Source organism: Trichomycterus rosablanca, chromosome 25, assembly GCF_030014385.1.
Source record: "Trichomycterus rosablanca isolate fTriRos1 chromosome 25, fTriRos1.hap1, whole genome shotgun sequence".
Classification (NCBI taxonomy): Eukaryota; Metazoa; Chordata; class Actinopteri; order Siluriformes; family Trichomycteridae; genus Trichomycterus; species Trichomycterus rosablanca.
In genome coordinates, this window is record NC_086012.1 from 6,856,961 (window position 1) to 6,870,295 (window position 13,335).

The 13,335-nt window shown below is 41.0% G+C and overlaps 1 protein-coding gene across 1 annotated transcript in view; it reads left to right on the forward strand.

The window, feature by feature from the left end:
• Positions 1-996: 996 nt before the first annotated feature.
• LOC134302523 (muscleblind-like protein 1) overlaps positions 997-13,335 on the forward strand; it is a 106,328-nt gene continuing 93,989 nt past the window's right edge. The window contains exon 1 of the mRNA XM_062987647.1: positions 997-1,059. The gene's annotated coding sequence lies outside the window, so the exon portion shown is untranslated. The remainder of the gene's footprint in view (positions 1,060-13,335) is intronic.

Below are 13,335 nucleotides of genomic sequence, written 5' to 3' on the forward strand. Positions count from 1 at the left end.
AAAGAAAGAAAGAAAAGATAAATAAATAAATAAAGCATTAACCATTAAAAAAAAAAATTAATAAATTAATGTAAAAAGGTTAAACCACCAAAAATAAGGTTAAACTGTCCTAAAAAATAATAAAAATACAAAAAAATTAATTAATTAAAATTAAATAATTATTACCAATTAATAAATTAATGTTGAACTGCCCTAATGATAACTCTATTCATTAAAAAGGTTAAACCCCCAATAAATAAAAAAATAAAGAGAAAAAGTAAAAAGATAAATAAATAATGGTTTAACCACTATAAATCAATCACTCAATAAATTAAAAAATGTTAATGACCACCAAAGACAAATAACGAAATGAAGCAAAAAATTAATTAATTGATGAATTAAAAAAAAGGTTAAACCACCAAGAAAGAAAGAAAAAGTTAAACTGTCCACAGTCAAGTGAGCTCTACATTGCAACTAAAGAAAGCACCTGGTTAAAATTCCTTCACCAGAATTTGCTCTAACAGTTTGGGGAAGGCCCTTTTCCAACATGCCTGTGCCCATATGCACAAAGCAAAGTCAGTAACGCCATGATTTGACATGTGAAGACCCCCACTGGGATACTGGGACATTGGGATAAACTGCAGTGTCCGACATCAGTTCCCAGAAGAATAGAAATTGTCCATGTTCAGTCCATCCAGCTGTAGGTCTGCTGAGGAGCAAACTTATATGACACTGTGAAATCCCATACCCAGATGCAAATCAGATGAATCCAGGTTGCCATGGAGATCCTAAATTTTTTGACTGTGCACACACTCCTACGCTCTTTTGCATACTGAGACCCCAACGTTTCCAGATCGATATCTGAGAGCTGCCGGCCCACGTGCTCGTACGCGCTAACACCCGGGTGTCGCTTTGCCCTCGCTTCGCTGCTTCCGCTTGCAGAGCGCCGTACAGCACAGCACAGGCAGACTTCAGGGCTGTCACCCAGAATGCACTGCGGTGAGCGGCATGTGGTCTGCAATAAGCGGCTGAGTTCCTGTCTTGCTTTTAGAGGAAGCTCTGCGCCAGCACCACAGACAGGTAGGAGCAAAACTCTGGTGTACGATGGCGCTCTTTTAATTCGGGATGCTGTTTAGTTTAATTCCGGCTGTTTATTTACATGTTTTGTTCTGTTTAACGGTTTATTATTTGAGATCTATGCATAAAACAGAACTTAATTAGAATGTAAATTTTATTAAAGCTTAATAAAGCTTAATTAAGCTTAATAAAGCTTAATAAAGCTTAATAAAGAGCCACAACTTTTTAAAACAGTTATATTGTAGATGAATATGTGCTGTTTTGGTTGGGCACATAAGGCTGCTTTTATGTTCCATATATCAGTTTGCCATCTAAGAAATGATGATCACTTCCTGCTGGCTTTCTTTGTCTTTGTGTATGAAAATAAATAAATAAATAGATAAATATACAAGGTTAAACCACCAAAAATAAAGAAGGTTAAACTGTCTTAAAAAAAATAAATAAAAAAAATAATTAAAGTTAAAGAATTATTACCAATAAATAAAAACTGTCCTAAAAGGTTAAACCCCCAATAAATAAAGAAAGAAAGAAAGAAAGAAAGAAAGAAAGAAAGAAAGAAAGAAAGAAAGAAAGAAAGAAAGAAAGAAAGAAAGAAAGAAAGAAAAGATAAATAAATGAAAAAAGCATTACCCACCAACAATAAAAAAGTTAATAAATAAATGTAAAAAGGTTAAAACACCAAAAATAAAAAATATATAAAAGGTTAACTGTCCTAAAAATAATTAAAATAAATAAATTATTTAATTAATTAAAATTAAATATTTATTACCAATAAATAAAGTTTAAACTGTCCTAAAAATAAAAACATGAATTAAAAAAAGGTTAGACCCCAATAAATAAATAAATAAAGAAAGAAAGAAAGACAGAAAGAAAGAAAGAAAGACAGAAAGAAAGAAAGACAGAAAGAAAGAAAGAAAGAAAGAAAGAAAGAAAGAAAGAAAGAAAGAAAGAAAAAAAAGATAAATAAATAAAAAAGCATTAACCACCAAAAATAAAAAAGTAAATAAATAAATGTAAAAATGTTAAACCACCAAAAATAAAAAAAATATAAAAGGTTAACTGTCCTAAAAATAATTAAAATAAATATATACTGTTTAAACTGTCTTAATAATAAAAACATAAATTAAAAAAAAAAGTTAAACCTCCAATAAATAAAGTAGGAAAGAAAGAAAGAAAAGATAAATAAATAAATAAATAAAGCATTAACTACCAAAAATAAATAAAAAAGTAAATAAATAAATAAATTTAGAAAGCCTAAATGTGTTTATTATTTGAGATCTATGCATTAAACAGAACTTAATTAGAATTTAATTTTAATAAAGCTTAATAAAGAGCCACAACTTTTTAAAACAGTTATATTGTACGTGCTGTTTCGGTTGGGCACATAAGGCTGCCTTTATGTTCCATATATCAGTTTGCCATCAGAGAAATGAAGATCACTTTCTTTGTCTTTGTGTATGAAAGTCTTGACCTGTGAATTATACATTTGCATTTTATTATATAAAAGGGTCGTTTTCACAGCTAAAACTGGTTTTGTTAACTCATCCAGCAGTTTCCTTTAGATGGTGGTATGATTATTTCCCCCGGTACAGTGGTATTGATCAGGCAGTACAGGAACCGTTGTGCTGTGTCATGTTTAGAGCTCTAGTCCTAGATCGATTGAAAGTCAAATCCAAAATAGAGCAAGAACCTAATTTCACATTCAATTTCCTGTCCAGATATTTGGCGGAAGTGGACAAAATACTGGAAACACCACGTTAAAACGACCTTGCCTTCGGAACGACTGTCAGGATGTGAAATCTTACCACAGCTAAACACGACTGAGTTCTATTAGATTGGTTCTAATAACATTAAATATAGGAGCACTTTGTAGTTCTACAATTACTGACTGTAGTCCATCTGTTTCTCTACAAACTTTTTTAGCCTGCTTTCACCCTGTTCTTCAATGGTCAGGACCCCCACAGGACCACCACAGAGTAGGTATTATTTAGGTGGTGGATCATTCTCAGCACTGCAGTAACACTGACATGGTGGTGTTGTGTTAGTGTGTGTTGTGCTGGTATGAGTGGATCACTGTCCACTATTAGACACTCCTTTCTAGTTGGTCCACCTTGTAGATGTAAAGTCAGAGACGATCGCTCATCTATTGCTGCTGTTTGAGTTGATCATGGGCGCTGTTGGCTGGATATTTTTGGTTGGTGGACTATTTTCAGTCCAGCAGTGACAGTGAGGTGTTTAAAAACTCCATCAGCGCTGCTGTGTCTTACACACTCATACCAGCACAACACACACTAACACACCACCACCATGTCGGTGTCACCGCAGTGCTGAGAATGATCCACCACCCAAATAATACCTGCTCTGTAGTGGTCCTGACCATTGAAGAACAGCAAGGAAAAGGGGGTAACAAAGCATGCAGAGAAACAGATGGACTACAGTCAATAATTGTAGAACTACAAAGTGCTTCTATATGGTAAGTGGAGCTGATAAAATGGACAATGAGTGTCAAAACAAGGAGGTGGTTTTAATGTTATGGCTGATCAGATCAAAGAAAGAAAAAATAATACCAAGTTGCCCCAATTCCAGCTACTCAATCCACCACTGAGTGACAACACAAGGTCTTGAATAAGAACAAAAGCAGGGAACCCAGTAAAACCAAAGGGAGCTAAACAGGGTAAACAGCTGACTCCTACTCCAAGACCTTATGCCATTCATGTCAAGGATGGACTCTGCGTGGCAGCCGCGTAATAGGAATGCCACCATGACCGCATTTTAAGCAGCTCGCATCCAGGCCGGATTGCTTGTGGTGGACAACTATTACAAGGTAATAATACATAATAATGCCACCAAAAGAGCCAGTAAAATAATGAGCTAGGCAGAGGCCAGTGCCAAATAAAGAACTGCCTAGTAACGGAGTTGGCACTGTCAGACATCTGAGCCTCCATGCTACCTGCCAGCCTATACTAACAGGGCAGGTAGGCATAACAATGTAATTAATTCCTTCTGCCTATCTATACAATAGACTTAATTGCTTCTCTTGAGTTAAGCTCTTTTTCAAATCTCTCTTTTCGACTTCTTCTAGACTACTTTTACACTTTATAAACACAGCTGTTAAACAACAGGACATCTGTAAAGCAAGTCCATAAAGAATAATTAGAGTCTTAAATTAATGCTTCAGTCTGTCAGTACCAGAGATGCTCACAAGTCACAAAATACGAGTCCGAGTCAAGTCACGAGTCAATATAATTTACACAACATAACACGTGTTAAGGGGGTCTGGGAAAAAATGCTCAAACGCATGGGGGTGGGGGGGGTCAAGGTTAAGAACTGCTGCCCTATATAATACATTTTTATTAATAACTCACTTAAATTAAAATAAATAACAAAAAAACCCACACTTATTAATGTGTCACGAATCAAGCCTCTGTGCACCTGGAGTGTGTTTAAGTACCACGCCCCACTCTCCAGGAGCACATGCTGAAGCCAACGCCCCTCATTATGATTGGTCCCCGCTGCTATATTTTGTGTTTTAGTGTGTTTATTCAAGCCTTAAATTTTTCATATATTTTATGTTGAGAGTTTATTTAATGTTTATTGTTGCACCATGGGTCTGTATGTCCTGTGACGGCACGGTGGCTCGATGGGTAGCACTGTCGCCTTACGGCGAGAAGGTCCTGGGTTCAATCCCTGGGCGGGGCGGTCCGGGTCCTTTCTGTGCGGAGTTTGCATGTTCTCCCCGCGTCTGTGTGGGTTTCCTCCCACAGTCCGAAAACATGCAGTCAGGTTAATTGGAGACACTGAATTGCCCTATAGGTGAATGTGTATGTGTGTGTCTGTCTTGCGATGGACTTGCGCCCCAGGGTGTTATTGTGTGCCTTGTGCCCATTGAAAAGCTGGGATAGGCTCCAGCAAACCCCTCCCCCCGCGACCCTAATTGGATAAGCGGTTAAGAAAGTAAGTGAGTGAGTGACAGTGTATGTCCTGTACATTGCAGTATTGCCAATAAAGCAGACTAATGACCCACAGCTGCACCTCGTTAAAGGGGGATATAAGGAGGCAGTTGGGGACCAATTTTTGGAATCTGCTTTTACACGTACCACTCTCCAGGAGCACATGCTGAAGCCAACGTCCCTCATTATGATTGGTCCCCACTGCTAATTACCCACAGCTGCACCTCGTTTAAGGGGGATATAAGGAGGCAGTTGGGGACCAGTCTTTGAAGGAGTCATCTGGTTTGACTTCGCTCCTGTTAGTTCCAACTAGCTCCTGTCCGTTTACTCCTGTCTGTTCACTCATGTTTGGTTTGTCATGTCCAGGTTAAGTAGTCTTGTTTAGAAGTAGTCTTGTTCATGTTTTGTGTTAGCTAAGCATAGGGTTTAGGTTTGTTCAGGTTCATGTTTCATGTGTTTAGTAATTAGCATTAGCATTTAGCTTGTTTTGTCTTGTCTTGTTATTAATAAACATTTTGGTTTATACATCTCTGCGTGTGTGTCCGCCACTCGTCCCAATTAGCCTAGCCTAGTTCGTTACATCAGGTTTAAAGCTTATAAAACTCTTACTTTGTGTCGATTTTCCTTTAAAATTGTAGCATTGCTAGTTTAAAACATAATCAGTACAATTTTTGGAATCTGGTTTTACACGTACCACTCTCCAGGAGCACATGCTAAAGCCAACGCCCCTCATTATGATTGGTCCCCACTGCTAATTACCCACAGCTGCACCTCGTTTAAGGGGGATATAAGGAGGCAGTTGGGGACCAGTCTTTGGAGACTATTTGGTTTGACTTAAACTTATAAAACTCTTATAAAACTTTGTGTCAGTTTTTCCTTAAAAAATGGTAGCATTGCTAGTTTAAAACATAATCAGTAGAATTTTAGTTTGAAATCTTCTTATGGTTTTACACGTACAGCAGTTTATGTGAAATTATTATCACAGCACGATCCGTGATATGTTGACGCTACTCATTCAACTATAGTTCTGCTCCGTCTCAGTAAACCGACACTGCTAATTAAAGATGGCGGAGCACGAGGGAGGAAGCATGGTTTTTTTTCTGTTTCTTTTTGACTTTGTCACAGTGAAATGGCTTCATACTTCCTCTTGCTTACTTCCTCTCAGTGCAGTGAACTGTTAAAGGTTCTGTTTTTTTACTCTGTTACACACATATTATAACCGCTTTCTTTGTGTTGTGTACGGGTTTGGTTTTTAGGCCAGGAAGTGTGAACACAGAATGTGGAACTACGTTAAATGTGCATGATTTTGGCTTTGTAAAGCGGGTAGCAAGAATATATAAATGCACATCTACACTGATAACTGTCCTGTGCCCACTTTTTCTGATTCAGGGTTGGGGTCTCATGAAGTCGTAGGGTCCAAAAGTCAACAACATCAGATCTTTGAAGCATGTTACCCATAAAAATGCCTGTCATTGCCGCCCAGGTGGCGCAGCGGTAAAGTACGCTAGTGCACCAGAGTTGGGGTTCTGAATGCATCGCATTGAATCTCGACTCAACCTCTCCGACTGGGTTGGGCGGCAACTGTTGTTCAGGGTTAGAGGGTAGAGAGTCGGATCATAGGTCCTCATAACTGGTACAACTGTGGCGCCTGCACAGGGCTGAGGAATAATGCTGATGGGGGTGTGACCCTCCGTACACAGCGTCCATTAGTGTATGAACTCGATTTTTGCAAGTGAAAAATGCAGTCTGTACTGATTGCGTACCGGAGGGGGCGCAAGTCAGTTGAGAGGCGTCCTTAGTCAGCGTTGAAGGGTCGAACCAGTATAGAGGACGCAATCAGGGCAATTTGACACGACTAGAATAGGGGGGGGAAATGGGGGGGGGGGGGGGGGGGAGTGGGGGAAAGTAGATAATGAAAAAAAAAAATGCCTGTCCTTGATTTTTATCATATCAAAATATTTTGGCCACCCCCAACGAATTACAGGATACAGGATCATATGAGATGTCAGTTCAAGGCAGTATGAAGGGCAAGTACTTGTCATACTTGTTTTAAATGCAGTAGGTGTAAAGTCCTGAGGGACTTTGATAAGGACCAAATAATTGTGGCCATTCAAATTCTATTTACATTTAAAGCTTATCCAGATGGCCGCTCAGGTGGCGCAGCGGTAAAAAACACACGCTGGAACCAGAGCTGGGATCTCGAATACATGAACAACGATTGGCCTGTTGTTCACAAATGGGCGGGACTAAGCTGGATGGGGTCTGTCTCCCATGACTGGTGCGATTACGAGCTCTGCTGGCTGATTGATGGCACCTGCACAGAGAAGAGAAAAGAGTGCTCTCAGGGTGTGTCTCTCCGTACACAACGCTAAGCTGCACTGCACTCGTCAAAGTGCAGGGGATAAAATGCATACGGCGTGCTGCCCACGTGTCGGAGGGGGCATGGGGTGGCTTCGTTCTCCTCAATTAGAGCGGGGATCGGCATTTGTGGAGAAAAATAATAATAATTTAAAAAAGCTTATCCAGAGCGACTTACAGAGGTGCTTCCTCAGTAAACATTTTCTTACTCCAGTACATTCACATTTTCGGCATTTAGCAGGCGCCTTTGTCTAAAGTGACTTACATTATACAGTCTGAGCAACTCCGTGTCAACAGTGGCAACCTGGCAGTGGTGGGGTTTGAACCAGCAACCTTTTGCTTACTAGTCCAGTACCTTAACCGCTAGGCTACAACTACAACTAGACACTGGTCTGAGAACACAAATCTGCTAAAAGACGACTGGATGGAGGCATTTTAGAAACAGTCGTGGTTGCTACCTATTGAAAGTGGCCAAACAAGGGTCAAACTATGAACCGTAGGGTCAAATAGTAGCCGAGCCAAAGCTGTCACAATTGGTATTGGATGAATCTGATTAGAGTTGCATTTAATGTTGCTACTGTATCTTCTTCTGCTCTGTCTTAATGGTTTTTAGATTGTGTTCAGTGACAATGATTTTCTGAAGTACCCTCAAGTCCATGTGACTATATTTATTACTCATGCAATGCTGTGAGGTCTTAAAGGTCTCAAAGGTCACACATATTCAACAGTGTTCTGTAGCCTTGTCCTACACAGACTGAAATATCTCTAAAATCCGTGAATCCTTTCACAATATTATGCACGGTGGAAGGTAAAAAGCATAAATTACTTAAATTTGGCCCAAAGTGATCTTCGCTGAGCCTTGGTGGATCCTCCTTAAACACGCAATCAGGACCCCCGGCCCAAGGAGGGTCAAACTATGAACAATAGGGTCAGATAGTGGCCAAGTGGTGTCAACCAAGATTGCAGATAATAGTAACACTGTTTTGACTGCATATGGCCAAAAATTTGGCAGTTTCTGCTAGTACCAACAGGAAACGTGTTCTTGTCACCTGGCACTGTTTTTTCTGGTGTGTGCACATAGTTTGCATCATTCAAACTGACTGTCTTTACTCTAATTAAATTAGTAACACGGTGTGCTTCGGACTTTGTCACCTGATAATGAAGGTTTGCATGTTCAGCACGTACTATACTGTATATACAATGCTTTCTAAGAACACCTGTTCACTCCATTACACTCCATGGCTCAACACATTCCAGAAAAAGTTGGGATGGGGGCAATTTAGAGCTAGTAATGAGGTGATTGTTATCATGGTTTGGTACAAAGCAGCATCCAGGAAAGGCTGAGTCTTTGATGAGCAAAGATGATCAGAGGATCTCCAGTTTGTCAACAAATGTGTGAGAAAATGATTGAAATGTTTAAAAACAATGAACCTCAAAGAAAGATTGGAAGGGATTTGCATATTTCTCCCTCTACAGTGCATAATATCATTAAACCATTCAAGGAATCAGTGCGTAAAGGCCAAGGCCTCAGACGGCACTGCATCAAAAACCGCCACTCAACAATAGCTGATATAACCACATGGGTGAGGGATTACTTTAGCAAACCTTTGTCAAGCACTACAATACAGAGTTACATGCACAAATGCCACTTAAAACTTTACTGTGCAAACAAGAAGCCTTATGTTACCCATGTCCAGAAGCGACGTCGAGTTCTCTGGGCTCGGAGGCATCTAGGATGGACCATCACACAGTGGAAACGTGAACTGTGGTCAGATGAATCAGCATTCCAGGTCTGGGGCTGTGTCAGTGCCCTTGGCAAAGGTCATTTACACTTCTGTGATGCAGCATTAATGCAGAAAAGTACATCGAGATCTAAGAGCAACGTGCTGCCTTTAAGACGTCATCTTTTCCAGGGACGTCCATGCATTTTTCAACAAGACAATGCAAAACCACATGCTGCACACGTTACAAAAGCATGGCTGTGGAAGAAGAGGGTACGGGTACTGGACTGGCCTGCCTGCAGTCCTGACCTGTCCCCAATAGAGAATGTGTGGAGGATTTTGCACATCTTAAGACGTGTTTGCAGGAAGAATTTTCCATGCTGTCCCAACTGATTTGGGGTTGTATAATTTTATTGTCTTATTCTTTTAAAAGTGGATCGGAAATAACCATCAGGACCGAGATACTTTCAATGGAAAGTTTGACTGCTTTCACTCTTTCTCTGACTAAACCCTTCAGTATTTCTGTAACGACTATTATTTGATCTACAGACACGAGCGCCTGGATGAGTGGGAGCTAGGAAATAATTAAATACAGCCAAGAAATAGTTTCCTTGTGTGTAATATTTAAATGAATGAAGAAAGTAAGACAAATGGAGTCAGTAAGGGAGAAAAAACAAAAGAGAGAGACTGTTATTCTTACTCTGTGCTGGATTCTCACCCTTAGTATCGGAACTGAAGTGCGAATTGATGCCGACTTCACACCATGGCAGAAATAGCCTTGCTGAAACCCTAAAGCACATGTGTCAAACTCAAGGCCCGCGGGCCAAATCCGGCCCGCCGCATCATCTGATGTGGCCCGCGAGAGCTTAAAAGACGTATGATTGTTAATTGTGATGGTTCGAGTAGTCACAGAGACGTACTTACAATTTAATGGGACACCTGTGCCTTTAAGAGGCAACCGTTGACATCGTAGTCATGGCAACTAACTTTGGCCTTTGCTAAGAAGCCATGTGACTTTTACGTCTTAGCGGCAAAAGAACACGGGGTAGCATGGGTCAGTAGCGTAAACAATAATAAATAGACGTTAATTCACTTGCAATCCAATTCAGAAGCATCGCTTGTTAGTAGTAGACATTTATAGTCTCAGTTATACAGCGTTTCAGTTATGAATTTACCGTAATTCCGTAATTAAATACGGTTGTTACCGTTACTATAGCAATTACTATGTTTACACAAAAGGCTAGCTTAAATTTCATATTGTACTAGATGTAAACTTTTTTTTTTTTTTTTACCCCTTTTTCTCCCCTTTTTTAGCGCATCCAATTGTTCAATTAGCATCGTGCTTCCTCTCTGTCTATGCCGAACCCTGCCCTGACGGAGGTGATTGAAGCTAACCCGTATCCCCTCCGAAACACGAGCAGCAGCCAGATGCATCTTTGCCACCCACACATTGACGAGTTTGGCGCCACCTAGCGTTGCATGCGGAGAGACACACCCTAAGGGCACCCTCTCCCATCTCTGTGTAAGCGCCTCCAATCAGCCGGCAGAGAACGCAATCGCATTCTGACAGAAAGAGACCCACATCCGGTTCTTTGTCCCACCCCCCACATGAGCAACCGGCCAATCGTTGCTCATATAGCCACTCAGCTTCGAACCAGTAAAGCAAGGCTGGATTCGATACGACGCTTCTCAGAATCCAGCCCTGGTTGCAGCGCGTTTCTTTTTACCGCTGCGCCACCCGAGCGGCATACTAGATGTAAACTTAACTACAGCTATGTGCGTTACTGTATTTGTGTACGTTTTTTCTTGTTTTTACTGTTTGTATTTTGTAGTTTTACTTCATTCTGATGCACAGTGTTCAGTTGGGAAGCAAATAAAACCGACCTAACTGTATTTTGGAGGGAGTTGTCTGTCTGTCTGTCTGTCTAGCTGAGAAAGGAGGAAAAATCTTAGCGAGGGCAGAACAATCGTCTTAAAATACACGGTAAAATCGTACCGCTGACAAATTCTGCTACTTGGGCTCTACAGTCACCGGCTCTGTCTCCTTGGATGAGGAAATCAACTGCAGAATAAGCAAAGCAGCCACTACCTTCAGCAGGCTGACCAATGAGTATGGCAGAACAAATACCTTGCAACAAAGACAAAAACCCAGATCTACTGTGCCTGTGTGCTGAGTGCTCTTCTCTATGCCTCAGAGACATGGACTATCTACAAGGCACAAGAGCGAAAACTAAACTCATTCCATCTGCGATGCCTACGGAAAATCCTTGGAATTAAGTGGCAGGATCATGTGTCCAACACCAGAGTTCTAGAGTTGTCTCACCAATACTCCATTGCAACCATCCTAAGCAAAATGAGAAAGAAGTGGCTTGGTCATATCAAGTGGATGGAGGGCATTCGTATCCCCAAGCAGCTCCTGTCTGGTGCCCTTGTTGGTGGACAACGGCAACGAGGACGTCCCAAGCTGCGCTACAAGGATGTGTGTAAAGTCACATTGAACAACCTCCAGATCAACCCAGATGCCTGGGAGAAGATAGCAATGGACAGGAGCAAATGGAGAGAAGCAATCCACACAGGAGCAGTCTACAAAAGACAACAGAGAAGGAACCAAGAACTAATGAATCAACGTATGAAAAAACAGAGCTGCGTCTTCTTCAACACACCTTGGGATAATCTATCCCTGTTCCAAATGCAGTCGCCCCTGTCTTTCCAATATCGGAAGGATAAGTCAGGAACGGACGTGTCATGCATCCACAAACAGCTGCTAAGACCGTCCGTCAAGACGCAAGAGCCAAAGTAAAATCGTACATAAACTGCATCTCCCACGATGCATGCCGATTTTGACGACATCCCGCCAATACGTCTCTTGTGTTATGAGGCCGTGTCTGTGGTAAAGGCGTACAATATAAATGTAGATATGCATTATAAATATACAGAAAAACAACAAACTGTCCAAGATTTTTTCGGTACACTGAGAATGCTAGCAGGTTGGGTCGCCTCATCCAGTTGGTTTGAACAGCCTGAAGCTAACTGTGTTAGCTTAGCAAACGAAAACTGAGGTGATGTAATCGCAGTAATCTCTGTCTTTACCACTTTGTAATGTTGCCAGTCCTTTTCACCACACTTAAAAGATGTTTTGGCACCGAGGATACCAAGTGATTTAATGTTTCAGCTTTTATTTTGTCCCATTCCCAAACACGTCTTAAGATGTGCAACAGTACGGGGTCGTCGTTGCATTTTTCGTTTCAAAATTCTCCACACATCCTCTATTGGGGACGTCTACTGGGGACGTCCCTGGAAAAGATGACGTCTTGAAGGCAGCACATGTTGCTCTAAGATCTCAATGTACTTTTCTGCATTAATGCTGCCATAACAGAAGTGTAAATGACTTTTGCCAAGGGCACTGACACAACCCCATACCATGACACACCCTGGCTTTTGGACTTGTTCCTGATAACAGTCCGGATGGTCCTTTTCGTCTTTGGTCCGGAGCACACGGCATCCATTTTTTCCAAGAAAGACCTGGAATGCTGATTCATCTGACCACAATACACGTTTCCACTGTGTGATGGTCCATCCGATGCCTCAGTGCCCAGAGAAGTCAATGCCGCTTCTGTACATGGTTAACATAAGGCTTCTTTTTTGCACAAAAAGTTTTAAGTGGCATTTGCGCATGTAACTCTGTATTGTAGTGCTTGACAAAGGTTTGCCAAAGTAATCCCTCACCCATGTGGTTATATCAGCTATTGTTGAGTGGCGGTTCTTGATGCAGTGCCGTCTGAGGGATCGAAAATCACGGGCGTTCAGCTTAAGCTTAAGAGGAGTAACAGGTGGTTACAGAGATTGGGGAGTGCAATTGGTGCAGAGCCAGGGTATGAGGAACCAGGAAACAGGAAGTTTCTGCGACAATGTTTGGTCTGATTGGTTTAATAGAGAGCTGTTTACTTTGCGTTCCACATAGATTCCACTCTCATATTTTGCCAGGCCTCACCTCTAAGTCCGAAGTATTTAGACTTAATACCTAATACAACCTAATACACTGTCAAAACAGCACTGACGCACCCAGACATGGGGTATGTCTGAAAACCTAGTGAGCTCTCTATATATGACCATATTACACCTGTACTGGCTAAGCTGCACTGGTTACCTATCTCTTTGAGAATTAAATATAAATTACTTATACTTACATTTAAAACGCTACATGGCCTGGCCCCGGTATATTTAGCTGACTTACTAACGTATCACTCTTC